The sequence below is a fragment of the Pleuronectes platessa genome, chromosome 5 (genome assembly GCF_947347685.1).
Source record: "Pleuronectes platessa chromosome 5, fPlePla1.1, whole genome shotgun sequence".
Classification (NCBI taxonomy): domain Eukaryota; kingdom Metazoa; phylum Chordata; class Actinopteri; order Pleuronectiformes; family Pleuronectidae; genus Pleuronectes; species Pleuronectes platessa.
Genome location: NC_070630.1, coordinates 17,665,218 through 17,677,519, shown reverse-complemented (window position 1 = coordinate 17,677,519; position 12,302 = coordinate 17,665,218). Strand labels below are relative to the sequence as shown.

General features: G+C 40.6%; 1 protein-coding gene and 64 non-coding genes across 66 annotated transcripts in view; all 65 read right to left on the bottom strand.

The window, feature by feature from the left end:
* The window catches only part of LOC128439979 (F-BAR and double SH3 domains protein 2), a 115,782-nt gene that overhangs the window by 61,178 nt on the left and 42,302 nt on the right, over positions 1-12,302 (bottom strand). The gene's annotated exons all lie outside the window — the stretch shown is intronic.
* On the bottom strand, positions 98-171 carry trnat-agu (transfer RNA threonine (anticodon AGU)). Its single transcript has one exon. It is a non-coding gene; the product is annotated as a tRNA-Thr (tRNA).
* trnat-ugu (transfer RNA threonine (anticodon UGU)) lies at positions 276-349 on the bottom strand. Its single transcript has one exon. It is a non-coding gene; the product is annotated as a tRNA-Thr (tRNA).
* trnat-agu (transfer RNA threonine (anticodon AGU)) lies at positions 459-532 on the bottom strand. Its single transcript has one exon. It is a non-coding gene; the product is annotated as a tRNA-Thr (tRNA).
* On the bottom strand, positions 643-716 carry trnat-agu (transfer RNA threonine (anticodon AGU)). The gene has a single exon. It is a non-coding gene; the product is annotated as a tRNA-Thr (tRNA).
* Positions 1,009-1,082, bottom strand: trnat-agu (transfer RNA threonine (anticodon AGU)). The gene has a single exon. It is a non-coding gene; the product is annotated as a tRNA-Thr (tRNA).
* trnat-agu (transfer RNA threonine (anticodon AGU)) lies at positions 1,193-1,266 on the bottom strand. The gene has a single exon. It is a non-coding gene; the product is annotated as a tRNA-Thr (tRNA).
* On the bottom strand, positions 1,371-1,444 carry trnat-ugu (transfer RNA threonine (anticodon UGU)). Its single transcript has one exon. It is a non-coding gene; the product is annotated as a tRNA-Thr (tRNA).
* trnat-agu (transfer RNA threonine (anticodon AGU)) lies at positions 1,554-1,627 on the bottom strand. Its single transcript has one exon. It is a non-coding gene; the product is annotated as a tRNA-Thr (tRNA).
* Positions 1,738-1,811, bottom strand: trnat-agu (transfer RNA threonine (anticodon AGU)). The gene has a single exon. It is a non-coding gene; the product is annotated as a tRNA-Thr (tRNA).
* trnat-ugu (transfer RNA threonine (anticodon UGU)) lies at positions 1,921-1,994 on the bottom strand. Its single transcript has one exon. It is a non-coding gene; the product is annotated as a tRNA-Thr (tRNA).
* trnat-agu (transfer RNA threonine (anticodon AGU)) lies at positions 2,106-2,179 on the bottom strand. The gene has a single exon. It is a non-coding gene; the product is annotated as a tRNA-Thr (tRNA).
* Positions 2,290-2,363, bottom strand: trnat-agu (transfer RNA threonine (anticodon AGU)). The gene has a single exon. It is a non-coding gene; the product is annotated as a tRNA-Thr (tRNA).
* Positions 2,473-2,546, bottom strand: trnat-ugu (transfer RNA threonine (anticodon UGU)). Its single transcript has one exon. It is a non-coding gene; the product is annotated as a tRNA-Thr (tRNA).
* Positions 2,658-2,731, bottom strand: trnat-agu (transfer RNA threonine (anticodon AGU)). The gene has a single exon. It is a non-coding gene; the product is annotated as a tRNA-Thr (tRNA).
* On the bottom strand, positions 2,842-2,915 carry trnat-ugu (transfer RNA threonine (anticodon UGU)). The gene has a single exon. It is a non-coding gene; the product is annotated as a tRNA-Thr (tRNA).
* trnat-agu (transfer RNA threonine (anticodon AGU)) lies at positions 3,025-3,098 on the bottom strand. The gene has a single exon. It is a non-coding gene; the product is annotated as a tRNA-Thr (tRNA).
* trnat-agu (transfer RNA threonine (anticodon AGU)) lies at positions 3,209-3,282 on the bottom strand. The gene has a single exon. It is a non-coding gene; the product is annotated as a tRNA-Thr (tRNA).
* trnat-ugu (transfer RNA threonine (anticodon UGU)) lies at positions 3,392-3,465 on the bottom strand. The gene has a single exon. It is a non-coding gene; the product is annotated as a tRNA-Thr (tRNA).
* trnat-agu (transfer RNA threonine (anticodon AGU)) lies at positions 3,575-3,648 on the bottom strand. The gene has a single exon. It is a non-coding gene; the product is annotated as a tRNA-Thr (tRNA).
* On the bottom strand, positions 3,757-3,830 carry trnat-ugu (transfer RNA threonine (anticodon UGU)). The gene has a single exon. It is a non-coding gene; the product is annotated as a tRNA-Thr (tRNA).
* trnat-agu (transfer RNA threonine (anticodon AGU)) lies at positions 3,940-4,013 on the bottom strand. Its single transcript has one exon. It is a non-coding gene; the product is annotated as a tRNA-Thr (tRNA).
* Positions 4,124-4,197, bottom strand: trnat-agu (transfer RNA threonine (anticodon AGU)). Its single transcript has one exon. It is a non-coding gene; the product is annotated as a tRNA-Thr (tRNA).
* trnat-ugu (transfer RNA threonine (anticodon UGU)) lies at positions 4,307-4,380 on the bottom strand. The gene has a single exon. It is a non-coding gene; the product is annotated as a tRNA-Thr (tRNA).
* On the bottom strand, positions 4,490-4,563 carry trnat-agu (transfer RNA threonine (anticodon AGU)). The gene has a single exon. It is a non-coding gene; the product is annotated as a tRNA-Thr (tRNA).
* On the bottom strand, positions 4,674-4,747 carry trnat-agu (transfer RNA threonine (anticodon AGU)). Its single transcript has one exon. It is a non-coding gene; the product is annotated as a tRNA-Thr (tRNA).
* Positions 4,858-4,931, bottom strand: trnat-agu (transfer RNA threonine (anticodon AGU)). Its single transcript has one exon. It is a non-coding gene; the product is annotated as a tRNA-Thr (tRNA).
* On the bottom strand, positions 5,041-5,114 carry trnat-ugu (transfer RNA threonine (anticodon UGU)). The gene has a single exon. It is a non-coding gene; the product is annotated as a tRNA-Thr (tRNA).
* Positions 5,224-5,297, bottom strand: trnat-agu (transfer RNA threonine (anticodon AGU)). Its single transcript has one exon. It is a non-coding gene; the product is annotated as a tRNA-Thr (tRNA).
* trnat-ugu (transfer RNA threonine (anticodon UGU)) lies at positions 5,402-5,475 on the bottom strand. The gene has a single exon. It is a non-coding gene; the product is annotated as a tRNA-Thr (tRNA).
* On the bottom strand, positions 5,585-5,658 carry trnat-agu (transfer RNA threonine (anticodon AGU)). The gene has a single exon. It is a non-coding gene; the product is annotated as a tRNA-Thr (tRNA).
* On the bottom strand, positions 5,769-5,842 carry trnat-agu (transfer RNA threonine (anticodon AGU)). Its single transcript has one exon. It is a non-coding gene; the product is annotated as a tRNA-Thr (tRNA).
* trnat-agu (transfer RNA threonine (anticodon AGU)) lies at positions 6,135-6,208 on the bottom strand. The gene has a single exon. It is a non-coding gene; the product is annotated as a tRNA-Thr (tRNA).
* On the bottom strand, positions 6,319-6,392 carry trnat-agu (transfer RNA threonine (anticodon AGU)). The gene has a single exon. It is a non-coding gene; the product is annotated as a tRNA-Thr (tRNA).
* Positions 6,502-6,575, bottom strand: trnat-ugu (transfer RNA threonine (anticodon UGU)). The gene has a single exon. It is a non-coding gene; the product is annotated as a tRNA-Thr (tRNA).
* trnat-agu (transfer RNA threonine (anticodon AGU)) lies at positions 6,685-6,758 on the bottom strand. The gene has a single exon. It is a non-coding gene; the product is annotated as a tRNA-Thr (tRNA).
* On the bottom strand, positions 6,868-6,941 carry trnat-ugu (transfer RNA threonine (anticodon UGU)). Its single transcript has one exon. It is a non-coding gene; the product is annotated as a tRNA-Thr (tRNA).
* trnat-agu (transfer RNA threonine (anticodon AGU)) lies at positions 7,051-7,124 on the bottom strand. Its single transcript has one exon. It is a non-coding gene; the product is annotated as a tRNA-Thr (tRNA).
* trnat-agu (transfer RNA threonine (anticodon AGU)) lies at positions 7,235-7,308 on the bottom strand. Its single transcript has one exon. It is a non-coding gene; the product is annotated as a tRNA-Thr (tRNA).
* Positions 7,419-7,492, bottom strand: trnat-agu (transfer RNA threonine (anticodon AGU)). The gene has a single exon. It is a non-coding gene; the product is annotated as a tRNA-Thr (tRNA).
* trnat-ugu (transfer RNA threonine (anticodon UGU)) lies at positions 7,597-7,670 on the bottom strand. The gene has a single exon. It is a non-coding gene; the product is annotated as a tRNA-Thr (tRNA).
* Positions 7,780-7,853, bottom strand: trnat-agu (transfer RNA threonine (anticodon AGU)). Its single transcript has one exon. It is a non-coding gene; the product is annotated as a tRNA-Thr (tRNA).
* On the bottom strand, positions 7,964-8,037 carry trnat-agu (transfer RNA threonine (anticodon AGU)). The gene has a single exon. It is a non-coding gene; the product is annotated as a tRNA-Thr (tRNA).
* Positions 8,147-8,220, bottom strand: trnat-ugu (transfer RNA threonine (anticodon UGU)). Its single transcript has one exon. It is a non-coding gene; the product is annotated as a tRNA-Thr (tRNA).
* On the bottom strand, positions 8,332-8,405 carry trnat-agu (transfer RNA threonine (anticodon AGU)). The gene has a single exon. It is a non-coding gene; the product is annotated as a tRNA-Thr (tRNA).
* trnat-agu (transfer RNA threonine (anticodon AGU)) lies at positions 8,516-8,589 on the bottom strand. The gene has a single exon. It is a non-coding gene; the product is annotated as a tRNA-Thr (tRNA).
* Positions 8,699-8,772, bottom strand: trnat-ugu (transfer RNA threonine (anticodon UGU)). Its single transcript has one exon. It is a non-coding gene; the product is annotated as a tRNA-Thr (tRNA).
* Positions 8,883-8,956, bottom strand: trnat-agu (transfer RNA threonine (anticodon AGU)). Its single transcript has one exon. It is a non-coding gene; the product is annotated as a tRNA-Thr (tRNA).
* trnat-ugu (transfer RNA threonine (anticodon UGU)) lies at positions 9,061-9,134 on the bottom strand. The gene has a single exon. It is a non-coding gene; the product is annotated as a tRNA-Thr (tRNA).
* trnat-agu (transfer RNA threonine (anticodon AGU)) lies at positions 9,244-9,317 on the bottom strand. Its single transcript has one exon. It is a non-coding gene; the product is annotated as a tRNA-Thr (tRNA).
* On the bottom strand, positions 9,428-9,501 carry trnat-agu (transfer RNA threonine (anticodon AGU)). Its single transcript has one exon. It is a non-coding gene; the product is annotated as a tRNA-Thr (tRNA).
* trnat-agu (transfer RNA threonine (anticodon AGU)) lies at positions 9,794-9,867 on the bottom strand. The gene has a single exon. It is a non-coding gene; the product is annotated as a tRNA-Thr (tRNA).
* Positions 9,978-10,051, bottom strand: trnat-agu (transfer RNA threonine (anticodon AGU)). The gene has a single exon. It is a non-coding gene; the product is annotated as a tRNA-Thr (tRNA).
* trnat-ugu (transfer RNA threonine (anticodon UGU)) lies at positions 10,156-10,229 on the bottom strand. Its single transcript has one exon. It is a non-coding gene; the product is annotated as a tRNA-Thr (tRNA).
* Positions 10,339-10,412, bottom strand: trnat-agu (transfer RNA threonine (anticodon AGU)). Its single transcript has one exon. It is a non-coding gene; the product is annotated as a tRNA-Thr (tRNA).
* Positions 10,523-10,596, bottom strand: trnat-agu (transfer RNA threonine (anticodon AGU)). The gene has a single exon. It is a non-coding gene; the product is annotated as a tRNA-Thr (tRNA).
* trnat-ugu (transfer RNA threonine (anticodon UGU)) lies at positions 10,706-10,779 on the bottom strand. The gene has a single exon. It is a non-coding gene; the product is annotated as a tRNA-Thr (tRNA).
* Positions 10,889-10,962, bottom strand: trnat-agu (transfer RNA threonine (anticodon AGU)). Its single transcript has one exon. It is a non-coding gene; the product is annotated as a tRNA-Thr (tRNA).
* Positions 11,071-11,144, bottom strand: trnat-ugu (transfer RNA threonine (anticodon UGU)). The gene has a single exon. It is a non-coding gene; the product is annotated as a tRNA-Thr (tRNA).
* trnat-agu (transfer RNA threonine (anticodon AGU)) lies at positions 11,254-11,327 on the bottom strand. The gene has a single exon. It is a non-coding gene; the product is annotated as a tRNA-Thr (tRNA).
* On the bottom strand, positions 11,438-11,511 carry trnat-agu (transfer RNA threonine (anticodon AGU)). The gene has a single exon. It is a non-coding gene; the product is annotated as a tRNA-Thr (tRNA).
* Positions 11,621-11,694, bottom strand: trnat-ugu (transfer RNA threonine (anticodon UGU)). Its single transcript has one exon. It is a non-coding gene; the product is annotated as a tRNA-Thr (tRNA).
* Positions 11,804-11,877, bottom strand: trnat-agu (transfer RNA threonine (anticodon AGU)). Its single transcript has one exon. It is a non-coding gene; the product is annotated as a tRNA-Thr (tRNA).
* trnat-agu (transfer RNA threonine (anticodon AGU)) lies at positions 11,988-12,061 on the bottom strand. The gene has a single exon. It is a non-coding gene; the product is annotated as a tRNA-Thr (tRNA).
* Positions 12,172-12,245, bottom strand: trnat-agu (transfer RNA threonine (anticodon AGU)). Its single transcript has one exon. It is a non-coding gene; the product is annotated as a tRNA-Thr (tRNA).

Sequence of the window (12,302 nt, the reverse complement as noted above, 5' to 3'; positions counted from 1 at the left end):
ATAATTGATATACAACAATATATAACAGGACTATCTAGCAGAAATTAGATAAAACTAAATCAGAAGGGAGAGAAAAAACTACGCTTGACTTGTCAAAAGGCACTGCTGGGATTTGAACCCAGGATCTCCTGTTTACTAGACAGGCACTTTGACCAACTAAGCCACAGCACCACTTTAATGTGGCTAAATTGATGTAAAGACACGTTATGACAAGACCAACCAGTAAAGATTAACAAGATGGGAAGCGACAGAAAAACTACGATTTACTGGTTAAAAGGCACTGCTGGGATTTGAACCCAGTATCTCCTGTTTACAAGACAGGCACTTTCACCAACTAAGCCACAGCGCCTGTTTTGGCTGGAATAATTGATATACAACAATATATGACATGACAAACTAGCAGATATTAGATAAACTAATTCAGAAGGGATAGAAAAAACTACGCTTGACTGGAGAAAAGGCACTGCTGGGATTTGAACCCAGGATCTCCTGTTTACTAGACAGACACTTTGACCAACTAAGCCACAGCACCTCTTTAACGTGGCTAAATTGATATAAAGACACGTTATGACAAGACCAACCAGCAGATATTAGATAAACTAATTCAGAAGGGATAGAAAAAACTACGCTTGACTGGAGAAAAGGCACTGCTGGGATTTGAACCCAGGATCTCCTGTTTACTAGACAGGCACTTTGACCAACTAAGCCACAGCACCTCTTTACTGTGGCTAAATTGATTTAAAGACACGTTATGACAAGACCAACCAGCAAACATTACATTAACAAGAGGGGAAGTGATAGAAAAAAAAAGATTCACTGGTTAAAAGGCACTGCTGGGATTTGAACCCAGAATCTCCTGTTTACAAGACATGCACTTTCACCAAGTTAGCCATAGCACCTGTTTTGGCTGGAAAAATTGATGAAACAACAATATATGACAGGACCAACTAGCAGAAATTAGATAAACTAAATCAGTAGGGAAAGAAAAACTACGCTTGACTGGGGAAAAGGTACTGCTGGGATTTGAACCCAGGATCTCCTGTTTACTAGACAGGCACTTTGACCATCTAAGCCACAGTACTGCTATAATGTGGTTAAATTGATGTAAAGACACCATATGACATGACAAACTAGCAGATATTAGATAAACTAATTCAGAAGGGATAGAAAAAACTACGCTTGACTGGAGAAAAGGCACTGCTGGGATTTGAACCCAGGATCTCCTGTTTACTAGACAGGCACTTTGACCAACTAAGCCACAGCACCTCTATAATGTATCTAAATTGATGTAAAGACACGTTATGACAAGACCAACCAGTAAAGATTAACAAGATGGGAAGCGACAGAAAAACTACGATTTACTGGTTAAAAGGCACTGCTGGGATTTGAACCCAGGATCTCCTGTTTACAAGACAGGCACTTTCACCAACTAAGCCACAGCGCCTGTTTTGGCTGGAATAATTGATATACAACAATATATGACAGGACCAACTAGCAGAAATTAGATAAACTAAATCAGAAGGGAAAGAAACAACTAGGCTTGACTGGGGAAAAGGCACTGCTGGGATTTGAACCGAGGATCTCCTGTTTACTAGACAGGCACTTTGACCAACTAAGCCACAGCACCTGTTTAATGTGAGCACATTGATGTAAAGACACTATATGACATGACAAACTAGCAGATATTAGATAAACTAATTCAGAAGGGATAGAAAAAACTACGCTTGACTGGAGAAAAGGCACTGCTGGGATTTGAACCCAGGATCTCCTGTTTACTAGACAGGCACTTTGACCAACTAAGCCACAGCACCTCTTTAATGTGGCTAAATTGAAGTAAAGACACGTTATGACAAGACCAACTAGCAGACATTACATTAACAAGATGGGAAGCGACAGAAAAACTACGATTCACTGGTTAAAAGGCACTGCTGGGATTTGAACCCAGGATCTCCTGTTTACAAGACAGGCACTTTCACCAACTAAGCCACAGCACCTGTTTTGGCTGGAATAATTGATATACAACAATATATGACAGGACTATCTAGCAGAAATTAGATAAAACTAAATCAGAAGGGAGAGAAAAAAACTACGCTTGACTTGTCAAAAGGCACTGCTGGGATTTGAACCCAGGATCTCCTGTTTACTAGACATGCACTTTGACCAACTAAGCCACAGCACCTCTTTAACGTGGCTAAATTGATATAAAGACACGTTATGACAAGACCAACCAGCAGATATTAGATAAACTAATTCAGAAGGGATAGAAAAAACTACGCTTGACTGGAGAAAAGGCACTGCTGGGATTTGAACCCAGGATCTCCTGTTTACTAGACAGGCACTTTGACCAACTAAGCCACAGCACCTCTTTAATGTGGCTAAATTGATGTAAAGACACGTTATGACAAGACCAACTAGCAGACATTACATTAACAAGATGGGAAGCGACAGAAAAACTACGATTCACTGGTTAAAAGGCACTGCTGGGATTTGAACCCAGGATCTCCTGTTTACAAGACAGGCACTTTCACCAACTAAGCCACAGCACCTGTTTTGGCTGGAATAATTGATATACAACAATATATGACAGGACTATCTAGCAGAAATTAGATAAAACTAAATCAGAAGGGAGAGAAAAAAACTACGCTTGACTTGTCAAAAGGCACTGCTGGGATTTGAACCCAGGATCTCCTGTTTACTAGACATGCACTTTGACCAACTAAGCCACAGCACCTGTTTAATGTGAGCACATTGATGTAAAGACACTATATGACATGACAAACTAGCAGATATTAGATAAACTAATTCAGAAGGGATAGAAAAAACTACGCTTGACTGGAGAAAAGGCACTGCTGGGATTTGAACCCAGGATCTCCTGTTTACAAGACAGGCACTTTCACCAACTAACCCACAGCGCCTGTTTTGGCTGGAATAATTGATATACAACAATATATGACAGGACCAACTAGCAGAAATTAGATAAACTAAATCAGAAGGGAAAGAAACAACTAGGCTTGACTGGGGAAAAGGCACTGCTGGGATTTGAACCGAGGATCTCCTGTTTACTAGACAGGCACTTTGACCAACTAAGCCACAGCACCTGATTAATGTGACCACATTGATGTAAAGACACTATATGACATGACAAACTAGCAGATATTAGATAAACTAATTCAGAAGGGATAGAAAAAACTACGCTTGACTGGAGAAAAGGCACTGCTGGGATTTGAACCCAGGATCTCCTGTTTACTAGACAGGCACTTTGACTAACTAAGCCACAGCACCTCTTTAGTGTGGCTAAATTGATGTAAAGACACGTTATGACAAGACCAACTAGCAGACATTACATTAACAAGATGGGAAGCGACAGAAAAACTACGATTCACTGGTTAAAAGGCACTGCTGGGATTTGAACCCAGGATCTCCTGTTTACAAGACAGGCACTTTCACCAACTAAGCCACAGCGCCTGTTTTGGTTGGAATAATTGATATACAACAATATATGACAGGACCAACTAGCAGAAATTAGATAAACTAAATCAGAAGGGAAAGAAAAAACTACGCTTGACTGGAGAAAAGGCACTGCTGGGATTTGAACCCAGGATCTCCTGTTTACTAGACAGGCACTTTGACCAACTAAGCCACAGCACCTCTTTAATGTGGCTAAATTGATGTAAAGACACATTATGACAAGACCAACTAGCAGACATAACATTAACAATGTGGGAAGCGATAGAAAACTACGCTTGACTGGGGAAAAGGCACTGCTGGGATTTGAACCTAGGATCTCCTGTTTACAAGACAGGCACTTTCACCAAGTAAGCCACAGCGCCTATTTTGGCTGGAAAAATTGATGAAACAACAATATATGACAGGACCAACTAGCAGAAATTAGATAAACTAAATCAGTAGGTAAAGAAAAACTTCGCTTGACTGGGGAAAAGGCACTGCTGGGATTTGAACCCAGGATCTCCTGTTTACTAGACAGGCACTTTGACCAACTAAGCCACAGTACCTCTATAATGCGACTACATTGATGTAAAGACACTATATGACATGACAAACTAGCAGATATTAGATAAACTAATTCAGAAGGGATAGAAAAAACTACGCTTGACTGGAGAAAAGGCACTGCTGGGATTTGAACCCAGGATCTCCTGTTTACTAGACAGGCACTTTGACCAACTAAGCCACAGCACCTCTTTAATGTGGCTAAATTGATGTAAAGACACGTTATGACAAGACCAACTAGCAGACATTAGATTAACAAGATGGGAAGCGACAGAAAAACTACCATTTACTGGTTAAAAGGCACTGCTGGGATTTGAACCCAGGATCTCCTGTTTACAAGACAGGCACTTTCACCAACTAAGCCACAGCGCCTGTTTTGGCTGGAATAATTGATATACAACAATATATGACAGTACCAACTAGCAGAAATTAGATAAACTAAATCAGAAGGGAAAGAAACAACTAGGCTTGACTGGGGAAAAGGCACTGCTGGGATTTGAACCCAGGATCTCCTGTTTACTAGACAGGCACTTTGACCAACTAAGCCACAGCACCTGTTTAATGTGACCACATTGATGTAAAGACACTATATGACATGACAAACTAGCAGATATTAGATAAACTAAATCAGAAGGGATAGAAAAAACTAAGCTTGACTGGAGAAAAGGCACTGCTGGGATTTGAACCCAGGATCTCCTGTTTACTAGACAGGCACTTTGACCAACTAAGCCACAGCACCTGTTTAATGTGACCACATTGATGTAAAGACACTATATGACATGACAAACTAGCAGATATTGGATAAACTAATTCAGAAGGGATAGAAAAAACTACGCTTTACTGGAGAAAAGGCACTGCTGGGTTTTGAACCCAGGATCTCCTGTTTACTAGACAGGCACTTTGACCAACTAAGCCACAGCACCTCTTTAATGTGGCTAAATTGATGTAAAGACACGTTATGACAAGACCAACTAGCATACATTAGATTAACAAGATGGGAAGCGACAGAAAAACTACGATTTACTGGTTAAAAGGCACTGCTGGGATTTGAACCCAGGATCTCCTGTTTACAAGACAGGCACTTTCACCAACTAAGCCACAGCGCCTGTTTTGGCTGGAATAATTGATATACAACAATATATGACAGTACCAACTAGCAGAAATTAGATAAACTAAATCAGAAGGGAAAGAAACAACTAGGCTTGACTGGGGAAAAGGCACTGCTGGGATTTGAACCCAGGATCTCCTGTTTACTAGACAGGCACTTTGACCAACTAAGCCACAGCACCACTTTAATGTGGCTAAATTGATGTAAAGACACGTTATGACAAGACCAACCAGTAAAGATTAACAAGATGGGAAGCGACAGAAAAACTACGATTTACTGGTTAAAAGGCACTGCTGGGATTTGAACCCAGTATCTCCTGTTTACAAGACAGGCACTTTCACCAACTAAGCCACAGCGCCTGTTTTGGCTGGAATAATTGATATACAACAATATATGACATGACAAACTAGCAGATATTAGATAAACTAATTCAGAAGGGATAGAAAAAACTACGCTTGACTGGAGAAAAGGCACTGCTGGGATTTGAACCCAGGATCTCCTGTTTACTAGACAGACACTTTGACCAACTAAGCCACAGCACCTCTTTAACGTGGCTAAATTGATATAAAGACACGTTATGACAAGACCAACCAGCAGATATTAGATAAACTAATTCAGAAGGGATAGAAAAAACTACGCTTGACTGGAGAAAAGGCACTGCTGGGATTTGAACCCAGGATCTCCTGTTTACTAGACAGGCACTTTGACCAACTAAGCCACAGCACCTCTTTACTGTGGCTAAATTGATTTAAAGACACGTTATGACAAGACCAACCAGCAAACATTACATTAACAAGAGGGGAAGTGATAGAAAAAAAAAGATTCACTGGTTAAAAGGCACTGCTGGGATTTGAACCCAGAATCTCCTGTTTACAAGACATGCACTTTCACCAAGTTAGCCATAGCACCTGTTTTGGCTGGAAAAATTGATGAAACAACAATATATGACAGGACCAACTAGCAGAAATTAGATAAACTAAATCAGTAGGGAAAGAAAAACTACGCTTGACTGGGGAAAAGGTACTGCTGGGATTTGAACCCAGGATCTCCTGTTTACTAGACAGGCACTTTGACCATCTAAGCCACAGTACTGCTATAATGTGGTTAAATTGATGTAAAGACACCATATGACATGACAAACTAGCAGATATTAGATAAACTAATTCAGAAGGGATAGAAAAAACTACGCTTGACTGGAGAAAAGGCACTGCTGGGATTTGAACCCAGGATCTCCTGTTTACTAGACAGGCACTTTGACTAACTAAGCCACAGCACCTCTTTAGTGTGGCTAAATTGATGTAAAGACACGTTATGACAAGACCAACTAGCAGACATTACATTAACAAGATGGGAAGCGACAGAAAAACTACGATTCACTGGTTAAAAGGCACTGCTGGGATTTGAACCCAGGATCTCCTGTTTACAAGACAGGCACTTTCACCAACTAAGCCACAGCGCCTGTTTTGGTTGGAATAATTGATATACAACAATATATGACAGGACCAACTAGCAGAAATTAGATAAACTAAATCAGAAGGGAAAGAAAAAACTACGCTTGACTGGAGAAAAGGCACTGCTGGGATTTGAACCCAGGATCTCCTGTTTACTAGACAGGCACTTTGACCAACTAAGCCACAGCACCTCTTTAATGTGGCTAAATTGATGTAAAGACACGTTATGACAAGACCAACTAGCAGACATTAGATTAACAAGATGGGAAGCGACAGAAAAACTACCATTTACTGGTTAAAAGGCACTGCTGGGATTTGAACCCAGGATCTCCTGTTTACAAGACAGGCACTTTCACCAACTAAGCCACAGCGCCTGTTTTGGCTGGAATAATTGATATACAACAATATATGACAGTACCAACTAGCAGAAATTAGATAAACTAAATCAGAAGGGAAAGAAACAACTAGGCTTGACTGGGGAAAAGGCACTGCTGGGATTTGAACCCAGGATCTCCTGTTTACTAGACAGGCACTTTGACCAACTAAGCCACAGCACCTGTTTAATGTGACCACATTGATGTAAAGACACTATATGACATGACAAACTAGCAGATATTAGATAAACTAAATCAGAAGGGATAGAAAAAACTAAGCTTGACTGGAGAAAAGGCACTGCTGGGATTTGAACCCAGGATCTCCTGTTTACTAGACAGGCACTTTGACCAACTAAGCCACAGCACCTGTTTAATGTGACCACATTGATGTAAAGACACTATATGACATGACAAACTAGCAGATATTGGATAAACTAATTCAGAAGGGATAGAAAAAACTACGCTTTACTGGAGAAAAGGCACTGCTGGGATTTGAACCCAGGATCTCCTGTTTACTAGACAGGCACTTTGACCAACTAAGCCACAGCACCTCTATAATGTATCTAAATTGATGTAAAGACACGTTATGACAAGACCAACCAGTAAAGATTAACAAGATGGGAAGCGACAGAAAAACTACGATTTACTGGTTAAAAGGCACTGCTGGGATTTGAACCCAGGATCTCCTGTTTACAAGACAGGCACTTTCACCAACTAAGCCACAGCGCCTGTTTTGGCTGGAATAATTGATATACAACAATACATGACAGGACCAACTAGCAGAAATTAGATAAACTAAATCAGAAGGGAAAGAAACAACTAGGCTTGACTGGGGAAAAGGCACTGCTGGGATTTGAACCGAGGATCTCCTGTTTACTAGACAGGCACTTTGACCAACTAAGCCACAGCACCTGTTTAATGTGAGCACATTGATGTAAAGACACTATATGACATGACAAACTAGCAGATATTAGATAAACTAATTCAGAAGGGATAGAAAAAACTACGCTTGACTGGAGAAAAGGCACTGCTGGGATTTGAACCCAGGATCTCCTGTTTACTAGACAGGCACTTTGACCAACTAAGCCACAGCACCTCTTTAATGTGGCATAATTGATGTAAAGACACGTTATGACAAGACCAACTAGCAGACATTACATTAACAAGATGGGAAGCGACAGAAAAACTACGATTCACTGGTTAAAAGGCACTGCTGGGATTTGAACCCAGGATCTCCTGTTTACAAGACAGGCACTTTCACCAACTAAGCCACAGCACCTGTTTTGGCTGGAATAATTGATATACAACAATATATGACAGGACTATCTAGCAGAAATTAGATAAAACTAAATCAGAAGGGAGAGAAAAAAACTACGCTTGACTTGTCAAAAGGCACTGCTGGGATTTGAACCCAGGATCTCCTGTTTACTAGACATGCACTTTGACCAACTAAGCCACAGCACCTGTTTAATGTGAGCACATTGATGTAAAGACACTATATGACATGACAAACTAGCAGATATTAGATAAACTAATTCAGAAGGGATAGAAAAAACTACGCTTGACTGGAGAAAAGGCACTGCTGGGATTTGAACCCAGGATCTCCTGTTTACTAGACAGGCACTTTGACCAACTAAGCCACAGCACCTCTTTAATGTGGCTAAATTGATGTAAAGACACGTTATGACAAGACCAACTAGCAGAAATTACATTAACAAGATGGGAAGCGACAGAAAAACTACGATTCACTGGTTAAAAGGCACTGCTGGGATTTGAACCCAGGATCTCCTGTTTACAAGACAGGCACTTTCACCAACTAAGCCACAGCACCTGTTTTGGCTGGAATAATTGATATACAACAATATATAACAGGACTATCTAGCAGAAATTAGATAAAACTAAATCAGAAGGGAGAGAAAAAACTACGCTTGACTTGTCAAAAGGCACTGCTGGGATTTGAACCCAGGATCTCCTGTTTACTAGACAGGCACTTTGACCAACTAAGCCACAGCACCACTTTAATGTGGCTAAATTGATGTAAAGACACGTTATGACAAGACCAACCAGTAAAGATTAACAAGATGGGAAGCGACAGAAAAACTACGATTTACTGGTTAAAAGGCACTGCTGGGATTTGAACCCAGTATCTCCTGTTTACAAGACAGGCACTTTCACCAACTAAGCCACAGCGCCTGTTTTGGCTGGAATAATTGATATACAACAATATATGACATGACAAACTAGCAGATATTAGATAAACTAATTCAGAAGGGATAGAAAAAACTACGCTTGACTGGAGAAAAGGCACTGCTGGGATTTGAACCCAGGATCTCCTGTTTACTAGACAGACACTTTGACCAACTAAGCCACAGCACCTCTTTAACGTGGCTAAATTTATATAAAGACACGTTATGACAAGACCAACCAGCAGATATTAGATAAACTAATTCAGAAGGGATAGAAAAAACTACGCTTGACTGGAGAAAAGGCACTGCTGGGATTTGAACCCAGGATCTCCTGTTTACTAGACAGGCACTTTGACCAACTAAGCCACAGCACCTCTTTACTGTGGCTAAATTGATGTAAAGACACGTTATGACAAGACCAACCAGCAAACATTACATTAACAAGAGGGGAAGTGATAGAAAAAAAAAGATTCACTGGTTAAAAGGCACTGCTGGGATTTGAACCCAGAATCTCCTGTTTACAAGACATGCACTTTCACCAAGTTAGCCACAGCACCTGTTTTGGCTGGAAAAATTGATGAAACAACAATATATGACAGGACCAACTAGCAGAAATTAGATAAACTAAATCAGTAGGGAAAGAAAAACTACGCTTGACTGGGGAAAAGGTACTGCTGGGATTTGAACCCAGGATCTCCTGTTTACTAGACAGGCACTTTGACCATCTAAGCCACAGTACTGCTATAATGTGGTTAAATTGATGTAAAGACACCATATGACATGACAAACTAGCAGATATTAGATAAACTAATTCAGAAGGGATAGAAAAAACTACGCTTGACTGGAGAAAAGGCACTGCTGGGATTTGAACCCAGGATCTCCTGTTTACTAGATAGGCACTTTGACCAACTAAGCCACAGCACCTCTATAATGTATCTAAATTGATGTAAAGACACGTTATGACAAGACCAACCAGTAAAGATTAACAAGATGGGAAGCGACAGAAAAACTACGATTTACTGGTTAAAAGGCACTGCTGGGATTTGAACCCAGGATCTCCTGTTTACAAGACAGGCACTTTCACCAACTAAGCCACAGCGCCTGTTTTGGCTGGAATAATTGATATACAACAATATATGACAGGACCAACTAGCAGAAATTAGATAAACTAAATCAGAAGGGAAAGAAACAACTAGGCTTGACTGGGGAAAAGGCACTGCTGGGATTTGAACCGAGGATCTCCTGTTTACTAGACAGGCACTTTGACCAACTAAGCCACAGCACCTGTTTAAAGTGAGCACATTGATGTAAAGACACTATATGACATGACAAACTAGCAGATATTAGATAAACTAATTCAGAAGGGATAGAAAAAACTACGCTTGACTGGAGAAAAGGCACTGCTGGGATTTGAACCCAGGATCTCCTGTTTACTAGACAGGCACTTTGACTAACTAAGCCACAGCACCTCTTTAGTGTGGCTAAATTGATGTAAAGACACGTTATGACAAGACCAACTAGCAGACATTACATTAACAAGATGGGAAGCGACAGAAAAACTACGATTCACTGGTTAAAAGGCACTGCTGGGATTTGAACCCAGGATCTCCTGTTTACAAGACAGGCACTTTCACCAACTAAGCCACAGCGCCTGTTTTGGTTGGAATAATTGATATACAACAATATATGACAGGACCAACTAGCAGAAATTAGATAAACTAAATCAGAAGGGAAAGAAAAAACTACGCTTGACTGGAGAAAAGGCACTGCTGGGATTTGAACCCAGGATCTCCTGTTTACTAGACAGGCACTTTGACCAACTAAGCCACAGCACCTCTTTAATGTGGCTAAATTGATGTAAAGACACATTATGACAAGACCAACTAGCAGACATAACATTAACAATGTGGGAAGCGATAGAAAACTACGCTTGACTGGGGAAAAGGCACTGCTGGGATTTGAACCTAGGATCTCCTGTTTACAAGACAGGCACTTTCACCAAGTAAGCCACAGCGCCTATTTTGGCTGGAAAAATTGATGAAACAACAATATATGACAGGACCAACTAGCAGAAATTAGATAAACTAAATCAGTAGGTAAAGAAAAACTTCGCTTGACTGGGGAAAAGGCACTGCTGGGATTTGAACCCAGGATCTCCTGTTTACTAGACAGGCACTTTGACCAACTAAGCCACAGTACCTCTATAATGCGACTACATTGATGTAAAGACACTATATGACATGACAAACTAGCAGATATTAGATAAACTAATTCAGAAGGGATAGAAAAAACTACGCTTGACTGGAGAAAAGGCACTGCTGGGATTTGAACCCAGGATCTCCTGTTTACTAGACAGGCACTTTGACCAACTAAGCCACAGCACCTCTTTAATGTGGCTAAATTGATGTAAAGACACGTTATGACAAGACCAACTAGCAGACATTAGATTAACAAGATGGGAAGCGACAGAAAAACTACCATTTACTGGTTAAAAGGCACTGCTGGGATTTGAACCCAGGATCTCCTGTTTACAAGACAGGCACTTTCACCAACTAAGCCACAGCGCCTGTTTTGGCTGGAATAATTGATATACAACAATATATGACAGTACCAACTAGCAGAAATTAGATAAACTAAATCAGAAGGGAAAGAAACAACTAGGCTTGACTGGGGAAAAGGCACTGCTGGGATTTGAACCCAGGATCTCCTGTTTACTAGACAGGCACTTTGACCAACTAAGCCACAGCACCTGTTTAATGTGACCACATTGATGTAAAGACACTATATGACATGACAAACTAGCAGATATTAGATAAACTAAATCAGAAGGGATAGAAAAAACTAAGCTTGACTGGAGAAAAGGCACTGCTGGGATTTGAACCCAGGATCTCCTGTTTACTAGACAGGCACTTTGACCAACTAAGCCACAGCACCTGTTTAATGTGACCACATTGATGTAAAGACACTATATGACATGACAAACTAGCAGATATTGGATAAACTAATTCAGAAGGGATAGAAAAAACTACGCTTTACTGGAGAAAAGGCACTGCTGGGTTTTGAACCCAGGATCTCCTGTTTACTAGACAGGCACTTTGACCAACTAAGCCACAGCACCTCTTTAATGTGGCTAAATTGATGTAAAGACACGTTATGACAAGACCAACTAGCATAC